Below are 14,304 nucleotides of genomic sequence, written 5' to 3'. Positions count from 1 at the left end.
AAGAAATCCATGTCAGAAACACATCTCTCTTTGCAAAACGTAAATCTGTACATACACAGGCAGCATGAAAATAGTCTTTTAAGACAAAATACTTGAGTGGACCATTAGTATGATTTCTCTAAGAAAGAAACTGTTGATGAAGACTGCATTGTACCTATGATAACGTACAGGAAAGAAGATGACAGAGAGTTAAATTTGTGAGATGCAGGTTCATTTGGACCTTACTTCTGTGATGAACATCTGCACAGTGCTACAGAGATTTTCAAAATTGTCATTGAAATGTAAGTGCATCTTTTGCATACCTCTCAGTTCCCCCACATTGTCATAAAGATAAATCATATTCTATTCTCACCAAACTATTTCTGAACCATCGTGTACTACAGTAGATAACTTGATAGCTGACACCTTGAGTGAGGCTTTCTCTCTTTGTATTCTCCTGTTCTGGGAAGTTAGACCAGAGCTATCAGAACTGACCAAATATTTGCCACATACATATGCTAAATGTACGTTGTAATCCAGCCTTCTATTAGCATAAATGAAATGGGTTCTTTTGATTATTTCTCAGGGAGAGAACCTTTGCATAGGTATCATATTGAAGCCATCATTTTAAAAACAGACAAATGCCCCTCACCCCCAAACCACCACCAGGTGAGGGAAGATGCTAGTAGTTGTCAAAACTCACTGAAGAACAAAGTGTTGGATAAACAGTAACACTTCACAATATGTCTTATGGGTATTAATGGAATCCGTATAGGAGGATTATCCAGAATTACAGTGCATGGGGGAAATTACACAACACATCTGGTATGATAAAGGTAAATTTCTACTGAGGAGTTTTAAGTATTCCATGTTTGTTATTGGAAATTCAAAGCCATAATACAGAACAGCAGAATTGTACACTAAGGGTCTGATGGCTGGGAGGACTTAATAAAAGACTCCCACCAATTAAAATGTGTTTAGATCAGGCCCTACTATAATTCTCACATTTTATCTCATAAGATCTATTTTCAAGGTTTGTCTTTGAGGGGGAGAAGTTAATTACAGTCATGCAGACACCAGGTTTGAAGTTAGCAGATCTTTTAAATTTGCCTTTGTGTGCATCAGCTGCGTAATAGTAAAATTATGGAGACTTTGTACTATCCTGCTTTAAGAATCAAAGTATATTGTGTTGAGAACAGTGAGATTAGAAGGATTTTTCTCAGTGTTGTGAACAATTTTATTAATGTTTCATATTTTTAAAAAATTATTTAATGAACGTATTCTGAAGCAGTATAAAATGTCCATTCTTGTTAAGATTAAAACAGGACAGACTTGAAGTTTTGGAAAGAAAGAAAGGTAAATAAATAAACTTTGTTATCCTTTCAAAAAATTGGTAATTTTTGTTTGTTTTTAAAAGATTTTTATTTGTTAATGGGATTGTTTCAGGCTTTTAGAAGGGCATCCATGAACTGTAAGATGTGGTTTAGGGAGATAAACCTGAACTGTCAGGAGGCAGGCCTGATTCAGGTACCTCTGGTACACAGAGCTGTTCTTCCCAGTCCCCTACACGTTGCTGCAATGATAAGGCTAAACACAAAGTCTTCCTTCACCCATCCTTTGTGCTGCATCGTCTTTCCTGTGGCAGCTTGTAGCATGCAACACATTGGCAGAGAACAGGTCATCTGTGCTGCAGAGAGGTAAGCAGCCCTGCTGCAGCACTGCCATTTGAGAGTGGCAAATGTTCATCACCAAAATGCAAGAGGAATGGTCTCCAGTGACCTGCTGGGAGCTGTGATGAGGGGCACTAAGCGGGGCTTTTCTGTACAGCACCGCAGCAGGGTAAAAGTGGGTTCCTCTATATTTGCATGCTCCAGGCTTCTCAGTGACCGGGAACTGGCTAAAAGTCATGAAGAAAGTATTTTCAACATACATAAATTCAGCACCTGAAGTTTTACATCTAAGGCTGTGAGAATCTGAACCTGACCCTAAAAAACAGCACAGGAGGTCTAAAATTAATTTGGTAAGGGGAGCAGCTGCTCTTCTCATCTAAGATGCCATGGTTCACCATTCTTGTGACCAATTCAACCTCAAGCCCCACTTTTCTTCCACTCAATAGGAATCAACTCTTCTTCCCTCAGCAATTCTCCCTGAAAAGCACAGGACTTTGAGCCTACGCAGTTGCTCAATAGCTAGGGCTTGGGGATGTGTAAGGAAACAGAAATGGACTATTGGATAACTTGCTGCAGCATGAGGCAGTGCTCTACATTTTGAAAGGGGAAGGGAGCTCGAGGTCATCTGTGGATTCACTTCTGCCATACAATAGCATGAAAAAAGGCTGCTGTGGGTCTAGCAATGCCTCACTTCTCTGCTGTTGTCCTGCCGTAGCAAACCCAGAGAGCAAAAGGAAGTGAACACCCTCCAGTGGGGCAGACCCACCATAAGTGATGGTTGTTTACCATGCACAGAGGGTACACAGAGCTGATATAATTGCTGAAGCATTCCTCTATCATAACGACTCATCTGGCATGGTCCAGTAAGCAACACAGGGTTGCATTGTCATCAGTGCACTGATGGTACACTATGTTTAGAAATTACTTTGACTAATATGGAAAAGGGAAAGAGATTCTTGGGCACTGCAGCTTTTGAAATCCTAGTGTTGACAACATGGTTCGTTATCGTCATTATTCATCAGCTTGTGTCTCATTGGTAGCCCTGGAGCCATGGGAGGGAAGACCCAATATCCCACACCCGACTTATTCAAAATAATATAAAACCTAATTACTTCCAAAGGGAGGAAAAAAAATACAGCATGGGAAAGTAAAACAGAGAGAGGAAAAATAAACTAAAAACTAAGGAGAAATTAAATTGCAGTATCTGAGTGAAAAATAAAATACATTCAGAGAAGAGATTGCTTATGCTTATGTGTCAAGAAAAATTTGTTCATATAAAATATTTGAAATCTTGAGATGATTTCTCTTGAAACAGAATGAATTGGGTGAGAGGCATAAATGAAAGGGGACAATGGGGGAAACATGACATGTAATTTAGACCAAAAAAGTTAGGAGTAGCCAAACTATTTAGTTTGGACTGGCACAAGGTTAAAAATATGAAAATGGAATAATGAGACAGAGAGCAGAATTCAGGAATAAGAAACAGGTTATCAAAGGAAGAAAATTTGGGGTGTAAGTTGACCTGTGACTTAGGAGGTTGAAAGAGTGAGCTGACAGAGAAAACAACATGGAATCCTAGCCAACAGCCTCTGAAGTCGGTAAGGGTCCTTCCATTGATATCAGTGGGAATTAAGTCCAGCTCTCAGACAAAAAGACAAAGAAAACAAAACTGAAAAGAACATACAAACAGAAAAAAGAAATTGGATGAGACAAACCAGAGCAGATGGTGTTTAGAGTTCATAATGCACTAATAAATGGACGGGTCAGTGTCTTTGCCTTTGACAGGCACTATTATCTTGAATGATATTCTTAAGTGATATACTTAAATGACTGATTATTTTCTTGACAAGAATAATTTCTGTAGTTTAAAGAAACTTAAGACAGTTTCTATTAACACTAATTAGATGTTCAAGGGTCTTCCTGAGCACACTAGGTAGTCACGTCTAATTCATAAATGTTTCAAACTAATTGCTATACGAATCCTCACTTTTATTTTTCTTTTTTTTCTTTTTCTTCTTTTTTTTAATTAAGCACAGAGACATAAAGATAAATACAGGCTAAATATCTGATCTCTAATTTCAAATCACGTTTGGCCTTTAGCCTGGTCATAACAATTTTTTAACAAATGACCACTCTAAATTACAGGCAAATTCCTACAGAATTGTATATTTCCTTTAAAAAATTACAAAAAATGCCTATGATAATTATTGTTGTTACAATGCATACCTTGGGACATAATGTGTTGTGAACATTAATCACATCAGCCACATGATGTGCTAGTTATTTGGAAGTGTTGCCAGCATATCGTTAATTCTAAGCTGCCTACAAATCAAATCTTTGCCAAAACTATAAGTTCCTCATGTTTATAAATAGCACTAAAATAAGAATAAAGCCCAGTGGCACATAACCTTCGAAAATCTACAGTAAATTCCTGTGGTCTGTGATTTTACTTAGTGAGCAAGCAGGATGATACTCCTAGTACTTAAGTCATCCTTTGAAAATACTTTATAAACAGACATATTTCACAGCATCTGGTGCATTGCTGTGGCCCACTGTATCACTGGTGCTTCACACAGGCAGATAGCTTCAGTCATCCATGTGGCAGAAGTTGCAGAGCAGAGACCAGAAAACAAAACAAAACAAAACAAAACAAAGAGTAAGAGCTTACTGACGTCAGTGGTTTCCATGGTTTCTGGACCAGTTCTAAAAAGGCTAAGTATTCTCTGTTAGTTACACGGGAACTGAAAGCTGGATTATTAATTCTGTTCTTTGTGTTCAGCGGTAGTTTTATCTGTGAAAGGAACATTAGCTCATTCCTTTTAAGAACATTCTACGAAGCTTTTACATTCAAATAACAAGATTCTATGTTTTATGTTTTCTTCTAGTATTTAAACAGACTGGTGCTTTAATTTATCTTACATTTTAAATGAATACAAGTACTGTTACAGTAATTTAAGATATTGAGGTTAAAAATGAGAAAACTCCAAATATGAAGTTAGCTCTTACGAAGCTAACTAGCTTATGCTGCATTACATTTTGCATATTTCATGAATAGATATGAATAATAAACTGTGGTAAGACAATGCTTACATTTAAATTAGGAAGAAAATATAACTGTGTGTGGTGTATGACCAAATTATTGTTGCCAAATTTACCTTCCAGAGTTGATGGAATTCCATTGATGTTGGATTATCACCAAAGAGAATTCCTTTCCTCCATTTTTCTGAAGCTTTTCAACAGTAATAACACGCTAGAGAAGAAGGGTGGTCAAAATAAATGAAGGAAATGTGCTCTGAAGACAAATGAAACACGCCATTTATGCTTCAAAAGCTTCTCATTTGTTTTAATAATAACTGTGCCTCTCGTTGGATGACTGTTCAGATCTCCATGTGGAGTTACTTATGCTTATACATATACTTGCATGTTGGCAGTATTTATACTTGGTTGGTGTATTTTACATGCTTACGTCTCTAATTTTAAGAAGTTTTTCATTCACTGCAATACGTAAATGAGAACTGCATTTGTATCAACTTGTATAGAAAAAAGAATCTGCAAGAAGATACAGGCATAAAAAAAATGGCTTGAGAAGTTTAACAGCTTTGTGGTGAGAACTATAAACTCTTGCCACCGTACCTCCTCTGGCACCCCTTGACACACATCTCTTGGCATGTCTCCCTTCTTGATTTCTGCCAGTTCCTCTCAGAACAGGCTTTTTCTGCTTACCTAGGGTGAAGTCAGATTATGATGAAGATTAATTAAAAGATTAATGTTTCCTTTGTTTTCTACAGGTTAACTTTTACCCCATATTCACACATTTGGGTTTGTTTTTTTCTGGAGTAGAGCTACTGACCAGCCTGCTGGTACCACAGTGAAGAGCTACCCAACATGGCCCAGCTCAGATATCCGCTACACCTTCATTTAGCTGAATACTCAGTGTGATGCTGTTTTGCTCCAGCACACTGCAGGCTGGAAAATCACTGTTTCACCAAAAAAAATCCAACAACCTCCCTTCCAAAAATTGCCTTCATTTTTTCCAGCAGCTGTGCATCAACATCAAAAATATTTCATGATGGTTTTTATTACAGAAATGAATGTGCAGTACCCTCTGCCACTGTTTTGTGTATTACAGATCTGGCTGTAAACCGAGAGATTGTTGAGGGGTACGAGAGAGATTTACATATTGCATTTTACTCACAGAAGCATGATAGTTACCTCCACTTTTCAATTATAAGTGCCTTCTAGCTGTATGCTCACAGACCATGCAAAATAATGATTCAGCAATAACTTTTAGTGCAGAAAGTATCTAGGAATACCAAATTGGTATTTTATTCCCATTATTAATTCCTAGGTGAACACAATTTTCCATTTACTTACCATATACTTACCATATACTTACCTTATCGTGTGAGGTAATGGGTAACAGAGCATTTCACACGTAGACCACAGGGTCAGTCATTCAAATCTTCCCTAATCAGGAGCATCCACTGTTGTTTGGTGACTGCATGAGACTCTAAGGACATGAATACATGCAGATATCCATAATCAAATTTGGCATGTTTATGTTCACATTGTTATCATGTGTAGACTCCAGAGCCCCTTACCTTAGGAATCAAGCCTTTGTTTATAATAGCTTGCAATTTTAGGCACCTCATATGAACAGTGATAACAGAAGCCAATTACTGAAAAAGCAGGGGAAACAGCAATACAGTCTAGATCTGGTAAATAAACCCCAAAGCTATCATTCTTCTTTAAAGAGCAGCTGCAAAACTATGACACAGAGCTATGGGAACTCTTACAGAGAACAGCAGCAGAGGTAGGCCAAGTGCTAGAGAAATGTTTAATAAAGTCCTTCTTACAAGGTAACAGATCATGAAAAATCCAAAGAGCTGTGTTGTTTAAGTCGCTTCTCCTCCATTGCTGGGTGCACCACAACTTATCACAGATAGAAGAGGAGCAAGGTTAACTAGCAAAAGGTTTAGTTAATCTACATGAAGAAAGCATCAAGGAGATTGTGCTGTTCCCAGATTCATTTTATTACAAAATTATTGTTTTAACTTTAATAAACCCTTACTTCCAGAAAGACATGTGAAGCAAAATGCTGGATTTTAGGCTTTGTCAAGAACTCTGGGACAAGCATGTGACATGCCCCTAAAGAATTCATTATGTAAGTGGCTGAAGAAACTCCTTATTTGTTCTCCAGTATCACTTTATTTCTAAATGCTAGTATGCTGATTTTGAAAGCACAGTTCAACTCCGAATGAAGCTGAGTCCACAGACTGCATTTGCTCATCCTTTCTATACTCGAATACATGAGGCTTCTGCTTATAAAGCTCATGACACAACATGTCAAGCCAGCTCAAGCGGCACTGAGAGACTTTTCTTTGAGTCCCTCACTCTTCTCAGCTGTTATTTCTGTCTTCCAAATACCTCATCTATGTGCCATAGTACTCTTGTCTCTATAGTGCTCATTTTGTTGCTGCTTTAACTAACTTTAACGCTTCAGATCAAGAGACATCCTTCAGAAGCTGTCATTAGGAGAAACAAGCCAACAGCAAATCCCATCTTTCTGTGTTTGTGCTAAAAATAGTATACAAAATGGTAAGAAAAAGTTGAAACTATTTCCATATATCATGAAGGAATAGAAAAGGTGTGGGAGCTTTCGGGGTAATTCTTGCAGTGGTCACTTCCAAAACTACAGGTTGCTATTGATTTTATACAAACTCACAATTTTTAAATTATAAATTATCCTTTCAATTACAAAACATTTTTAATACCAAAGGGTATCAAAGAAGAGGAAAGTTACTGTCAAGAGAAACTACAAAGATGACCAAAGCATGACTCAGGCTTTAACAACATCAGACTGAGAATCAGCTGGTTATTCTGGTCGTTCAGGTAAGACAGATGCATTTGGTCAGTGATGCCTGCTTCTGTTCCCCCATTGAACCTTCTAAAACACACTTTTGTGATGATTGAAATAAGTATCTGCAATTGGCTGGATTACGCTATACACCCTGAGTTTCTCCTGCTCTGCACCCTTCTGGTAGCTTGTTTCTGTTCTTCGCTTTTTATCAACTTCTGCTCCAGATCAATTAATCCCCTGTTTTTTTTCTTTTCCCCTCTTCTCAAAATCGGCCCTTCCTGATGTCAAATTTCTGCTTCACATACAGGCGTTTAGTTATGAATTCGCATAGATCATCCCTATTTTGAGGTACAACTCTTGCAGACGGCAGGTTCTGCCCAAACCTGAACTGCTCTGCGTGATTAGGCAGAACCTTACACAAAGTGAAACTACCAAATCTTCTAAACATCCTTGCCTGCTCACATAGTCAGTGCTTGGCTATGCATGGGGCTCGTATATACATTAGTGATAATCAGTGCTGCTCCCCTGAGGAGTAAGTAGATCTTAATGGTTCTGATTTTGAACACTTGATGTGATTAAAGGCCTTGAAAGAAAAATACATTTCCCTGACCACCATCCTCACTTCCAGGAACAGGATTTTCACATAATCCTCTCAAGCTCTTGTTAGGTTCCTCTGGATACTGGTTGATATTTGATAACCCTTCCTGATTTCACTTAAATGATACACAAGAGCAAGAGTTTTAGGATCTTGCTCTTATTCCATATTAAGAGACCATATGTTTAGGATAAGTAATATGAAGATTATTCATCTGTTCGATCCTTACACACAGGGTACATATTTCTGGAAAACTGCTATAAGCTATATGTATGTAGCTTTTCCTAAATATACCACCCAGTGGAATTCAAAATCAGATTTTTTTTTCTTTCATTTTGAACCTATAAAATATTAAAGAAGTCATACAGTTGAAAGAGAAGCGTGTCCTTCAAAGAAAAAAAAAGAGTGCAATCCTGTTATTTTTGAGTTTATGGGGCTGACATTTTTCTCTCATTGGGGTTTTATAACAGTATGACTCAGTTAATTGGATTGAAAACCAAGGTCTGTCACAACACAGATACAGAAATAAAGCATTACATTCATATACATTTGCAGAGACAGACAAAGATATTTATTACTACAGCTCTGTTTAAAAAAGTACTCTCAGTACAGGGAGTTGATGGTCAGTGTAGAAGGTTTAAATACAGAAAAAGTAACCATCAAATATGTGTGTAAAAATATGCCAGCTGTATAATTTTGAAGTATCTCTTTTCCTCTACATATTACAGTGTAAATTTAGTTCAGAAAAGGCGTCCAACACATCCAACCCCATCAGCTGTCAGAAAAAATGGTATTTGAACAGTGACTGCCTACCTTGAACTATCCATGTTCCTCTCCCTGGAATCTGCTGAAAATTTAAAAGAAATCTTTAAGGTCAGAAATAAATTAAATTTTAAGCATTGCTGGTTTACTCTGCAGAAAAGTTAGTTACAATACCTTTAATCCATGTACTTGTGTCAAGACGTAATGACCCAGTTGCAGAACATATTTCCAAATTTAAGACCAAAAGGAAGAGTTATCTAAAATATCTAAAGCTGAAATGCTATGAAAAAGAACAATGGAAGATCATCTGTAATTCTTTAGCAGGTGCATATGTAAGAAGGTAGTTGGTGAGTCAAAGCTGTAAGAAAGTGAAAAATTTTGGATTTTCTTTCTTTCAGAGTAAATGAATATGAAGCCTGTGGTAGTTTTTCGAAATGTCTTCTAATTGTGTACATGTGACTGAGTGGTTTTCTTACATTTTATAACGCAGTCTGGGGTCCCCAAATTCAGTGCAACGAAATGTAACCTTGCATACAGTAGAAGACAAATATAAAACTCACTACTTAATAAACGAATGTGACAGCAATTTGCAAGAATAATTGCCTTTCCAGGTCCTACATTTAAACACGCCATAAGAAATCATATGTTCACACAGGATGAAACCGACATGCTATAGTGAAAACATGATCTACATTAGTGAAGTATTTCTACCCTCACAGCCTTTTTCTTAACATACTGAACAGAAAACTGAATGGATACTAATAATCAATTATCTTTTACTGCTTAAAGGACTTTAACACAAATTTTGCTTTCAGATAGTAGCATACACTGGTGTATGTGAACTGTGTCAGAAAAATGTTAGCGTATGTTGGTTAATGGTTGATTCTTACAATTGTAATGGTGTGGTTTGTTGAGGGTGAAGGAGCTTAAGCAAAAGGAAGCATGAAGGCCATACAGAGGCTCCTAAGCAATATGCTGTTGAAAAACAACTGGAGAAAACCCACCAGCTACTCCCTTTGGGGCTCCCATGTTGTTACTCAGCAATGTTTATCTTCATGGTGATTTAAACTGAGATACTTTGAGGAAGACTGAAAGTATGCTTATGGACATTTACCACCAGTCTAATAACCCAGTAACTTTGCTATGATGATTTGGATTCTTGCAGTTCTTGTTGCTATCTTAATATGAGGGGAATGAAAGTAAAGTCAAGTCGAATTGAAGAGTGAAAGAATCAGGCAGCAATCTTCCGGGACTTTCATTGGCTTGGGATCAGAGAAAGCATGTACTCAAACAGTTTGAAAGGTGTCCAAAGTGCAGCCACTGTAGTACCCATGATGCAATCACGTTGCAAAGGAATGAAGTATTGATCCCTCATCACACCATGATCTTGAGATAACCTTGTGATAGCTGCTACAAATAATTTATATGAATATATATATGTAGACTTTATGGGCTTTTGCACATGCTCAGGAGGAGTAAAGAATCTCTGCTGTCCGCGAGATTTTTCCAGTAACTGCAGGATGAAAATGGCATTGGCAAGCTTTTCAGTGGAGCTAGATTGCTGCTAAAACTATAGGCAAAGGGTTTAATGCATTTTATGGTACCTTCCTGCAGTAGTAACAAATTGTGTGCACCCTTCTTTCTACTGCATTTGGCTGCGATCGGGGGATTTCTGGCATGAATCTCCTATTACGGTGCTTTTCAGAGCTCTGAGAGGAAGTCTCTTTCATCCGCTCTATAACTTTCTTTTCCTCACCTTTAACTTCCTGATTTGAAATCAGGTAGGAGGAAAACAAACAAATTAAGTCCTTTAGTATCATGTATCAACACATGCAGTAGACTATGCCGAGGCAGGCTTGATTTTCAGTGAATCTTAAGTTATTAAATACTTCGATTCTGTAAAGCCCAAACCAAACCAGCTTTCTATCATTTTAGGTTTCTTTATATAAGTATTGCACATCATGGACCTATTTCCTTTATAGAGTAAGTGTTTGTTAAGAAGGAGAAGATGTAAGGAGAAAGAAATCTATGTGTAATCACTTAGTAACTTTTCCTTTTTTCATAAAAGGAAGGAAATTGAAAAATGGTCTTAATAAAAATCATCATACAATCTGAAGACATAGTCATAAATTACCCTCCAAAACTCAGACAAATTTAAGCTGCAAATTACTTTTAAAATAATCTAAAAGTAATTTGCTACTTAGATCTTAATAAAATGAAATTTTCACAATGTTAAAGAGAGCAGCAGATGTTGGTTTTAGTATTTATTGAAAAAAAGTTGTGTTGTTGTAATGCAATCCTCTCCGGTTGATTTTTTTTTTCCTGTCTGCTTTGTTATGTTTCATTAAAAGCGCTTATCAACAAATTGTTTTCCATAACAACCTGGGATCACAGTAGCTTCCAATGACAGAGTGTCCAGATTGCAACAAAGATCTGCACATGTCAAGTGCCAAAGTAGCACTTAACAGAACTACAATAAAGCAAAAGAAAGCAGAGATAAAACACAGCAAAAGAGTTTACTTTCTTTTTTTCTTAAATGAAACAAGAATTTTCCTTGAATGTAGTTTAAAAATAGAGCAAGCTGTAGTAGACTAAAATCTAGCAGTAATTCTGTGCAATACTTTAAAAGGTCCCCAAATTTGTTCACATTTACTCTTGTTATTACTGAGAGCTTTATGACTGAATTCAGTGGGGGCAAAGTTAGGCTGAAACTGTGCTGGTTTTATGGTTTTTTAATCGCATTTTAAATAGGCTGTATGGGTGTTAATCACCTGCTTTGGTGCCCTCTTCATATATAAGGATTATAAAACAACCCAAGCCAACATAGTGTCAGTAAATGTACTGACCTAATAGCTTTTAAGAAGGTGGAAACACAGAGGGCTTGCAATCTGCCTGGAAAGTGAACGAGGACAAGCTCTAGCAGATAGATGAGGTGACTAACCTGCAGTGTGGAAGACCCTTTATAGAAACTATCTGTCTGGCGGCTTCCTTGTGTTTGTGCTGGGCATGTACTAGCCATAGTGTTCAAGCTATTCTCACCTGTGGCAGTGTGAGGAAATTTCATCTGTCAAGTAGCTGCTTACCAAAGTGTTCACAGCTTGACAGGTTAAATTGTTATTTCACCCAGGAGGTTGTTTGAAGCCAGTTCAGATATGAAAGCAGTGCTGTTTTGTCCTCCACATTGACACCATTTAGAAAAGGCACTGCAGCGAGTAAGAGGTGCCAGGAATACCAGGACTGAGTTCCTCACACCAGAGCTATCTAATTGCGGCGCAGGTGATGGCTGGATGATTTTGACAGGACTGATAATGCAAGGGAAAGAATTTATTTGTCTTCTTGGGTGCAGAGAGGCAAAAAGATTTTTACACTCTCTACCTCAGGACAAGGCACGTTGAGGAAAGCAGAGACAGCCCAATGTGGGTAGGTTCATGCATAGTTCAGATCACTGAAATGGCTTCAGATGGCATGCCAAGTGCATAGTCAGGTCTAGCAAAAATAGTGGGGAAGCTGTGGCAAGCTTCTGAGGAGCAAAAAGCGGTTAATCTGCATAATAAATAGTGAATCTCTTCCTTCCCTGGAGAGTTTCAAGTAGGTTTTCTTGCATTTTAGAAAAGTCTAAGCCAGCTTCAAAACCAAAACCTGTGCACAGAATTGCAAATAAACCTGCTGCTATTATCTAGAAACACTGCATTAGGGTAGTTTACCGACATAGTAAATTGTTTCACCTAGAAAATGAAACAGCAGCACCCAAGAAAAAGCTTAATTTTCCAAATATATGCACATACCCACAAGTTTCAAGAAACCAGCATAAAACTTGAGGAAGACTTCTCTAAGTCACTGACTGCCCAGGGAGGCTGAGGTGGGCAGATCTCCATGGCACTCTCCATGTCTCCCACTGTTCAGGCCCCCATCTTGTATTCTGGTTCACACCATACTCTCATAAATCTAGCAGGGTCTTTTGGGATTGGGTAGTGGTGCTGGTCATCATCAAAACAGCACTTCATGAACAGCAAGGGCCTAATCTAAGCTATGTGGAGGTGCATAGGAGGAAAGAAAATTCCCAGCATAGCCTGAATTCCCGCCAGGAACTGCATTCTTTAGCAATTTCTGTCTCTCTGTGCAACACAGTAGATGAAATCATGTACAATCTCTCATGTGATTTCTTTTTTCTTTCTTGGATTATTTTAAGACAGTGAATTCTCTGAGCTTCGGGCAATAGGACTAAAAGTGCTTTAATGAAGCTTGTATCAGGATGATAATGTAATTAGTAATTAGTATAGTTGAGAAAATTCCTCCACAGCTAAAAGGAGAAAAAAGATTGAAACCTCACATACACCAAATCTGGGCTTTTCTTGTCAGCAAATCCTTGGGGCTGATTCTCTGTTCCTGTCAAGCAGTGTAACGTGCTGCAAATTTTGTCTAGACAAAAACATGGGGATGACTAACTGCCAAACACCTTCAACACTGCTCAGCAACTATGCCATGGGGGAAAATAAATTAATGCAAAACAAATAAAGCCAGGCTAACTGGGATTTGGGAGAATCCCTGAGAAATGCAATGAGCAAACCTCAAAATATCTTCTGTTTGGATTGAGTCTAGATATTGATCCAGACTATTCATATTTCTCAACTCTGTAATGGTAATATTTTGCCTCCCAACAGAGATCTTTACTCTACTTTACATAATTAAAAAGCACACATGAAATCCTGGAGAGGTATTTGGGGTTAAGAGGCGGATTCTTACCAAAGAACGAAGAGAAGCACTGAGAAGGTGCAGTGTTTAAGTCTTCATTGTTCTGAAACTTGTACAGTTGTTTAGTCCTGTGCAAATAGGTATGAATTCTGCAGAATTACTATGGTCATACTAACTTTGTCATTTATGAAAGTCAGTGTGTCTGTTCTGTGTCCTGTTTCCTACCATCCTCCAATAAAATCACAGCTTTTCGGCCAGGAATGGCTTTTCCTTTCTTTTCTGTGCTTAGCTCACTTAGCTCACAACTGCAATATAGTCATAATTAATACTACATCTTCCAGAAATAGGATGCAGAATGATCTCTGAGGACCTATCAGCAGTCTAATTACAGTGTTTCAGAAGAATATATCCCCTTCTTGTTTAGTTCTAAGAAAAAACGGTACGGCTATGTACCCCGCAAGTCTCAGGAAAAGAAGAATGCTAACAGACGACTACAGCCACTGTACTATGTCTTCATGAAGTGCTAGAAAAGTCTAGCAGCCCTGGGTTGTGAGGGCTGCTATTGAGTTACCAGTGCAGCCATTGAGTACCAGCTTTGCATAACCAAACATTGTGCATTTGTAGACTCTGAATGGTCTATTTATCTGTTTCTTAATTCACATAATGCCAGCTGAACTGCATTTAAGTTATGTCCAATGGCAAAATAATATTTTCATGATAAAATGTTTACATAATTCCTAAATGAT

This window comes from Gavia stellata, chromosome Z (genome assembly GCF_030936135.1).
Source record: "Gavia stellata isolate bGavSte3 chromosome Z, bGavSte3.hap2, whole genome shotgun sequence".
Lineage (NCBI taxonomy): Eukaryota > Metazoa > Chordata > Aves > Gaviiformes > Gaviidae > Gavia > Gavia stellata.
Note: the sequence above shows the minus strand (reverse complement) of the source record.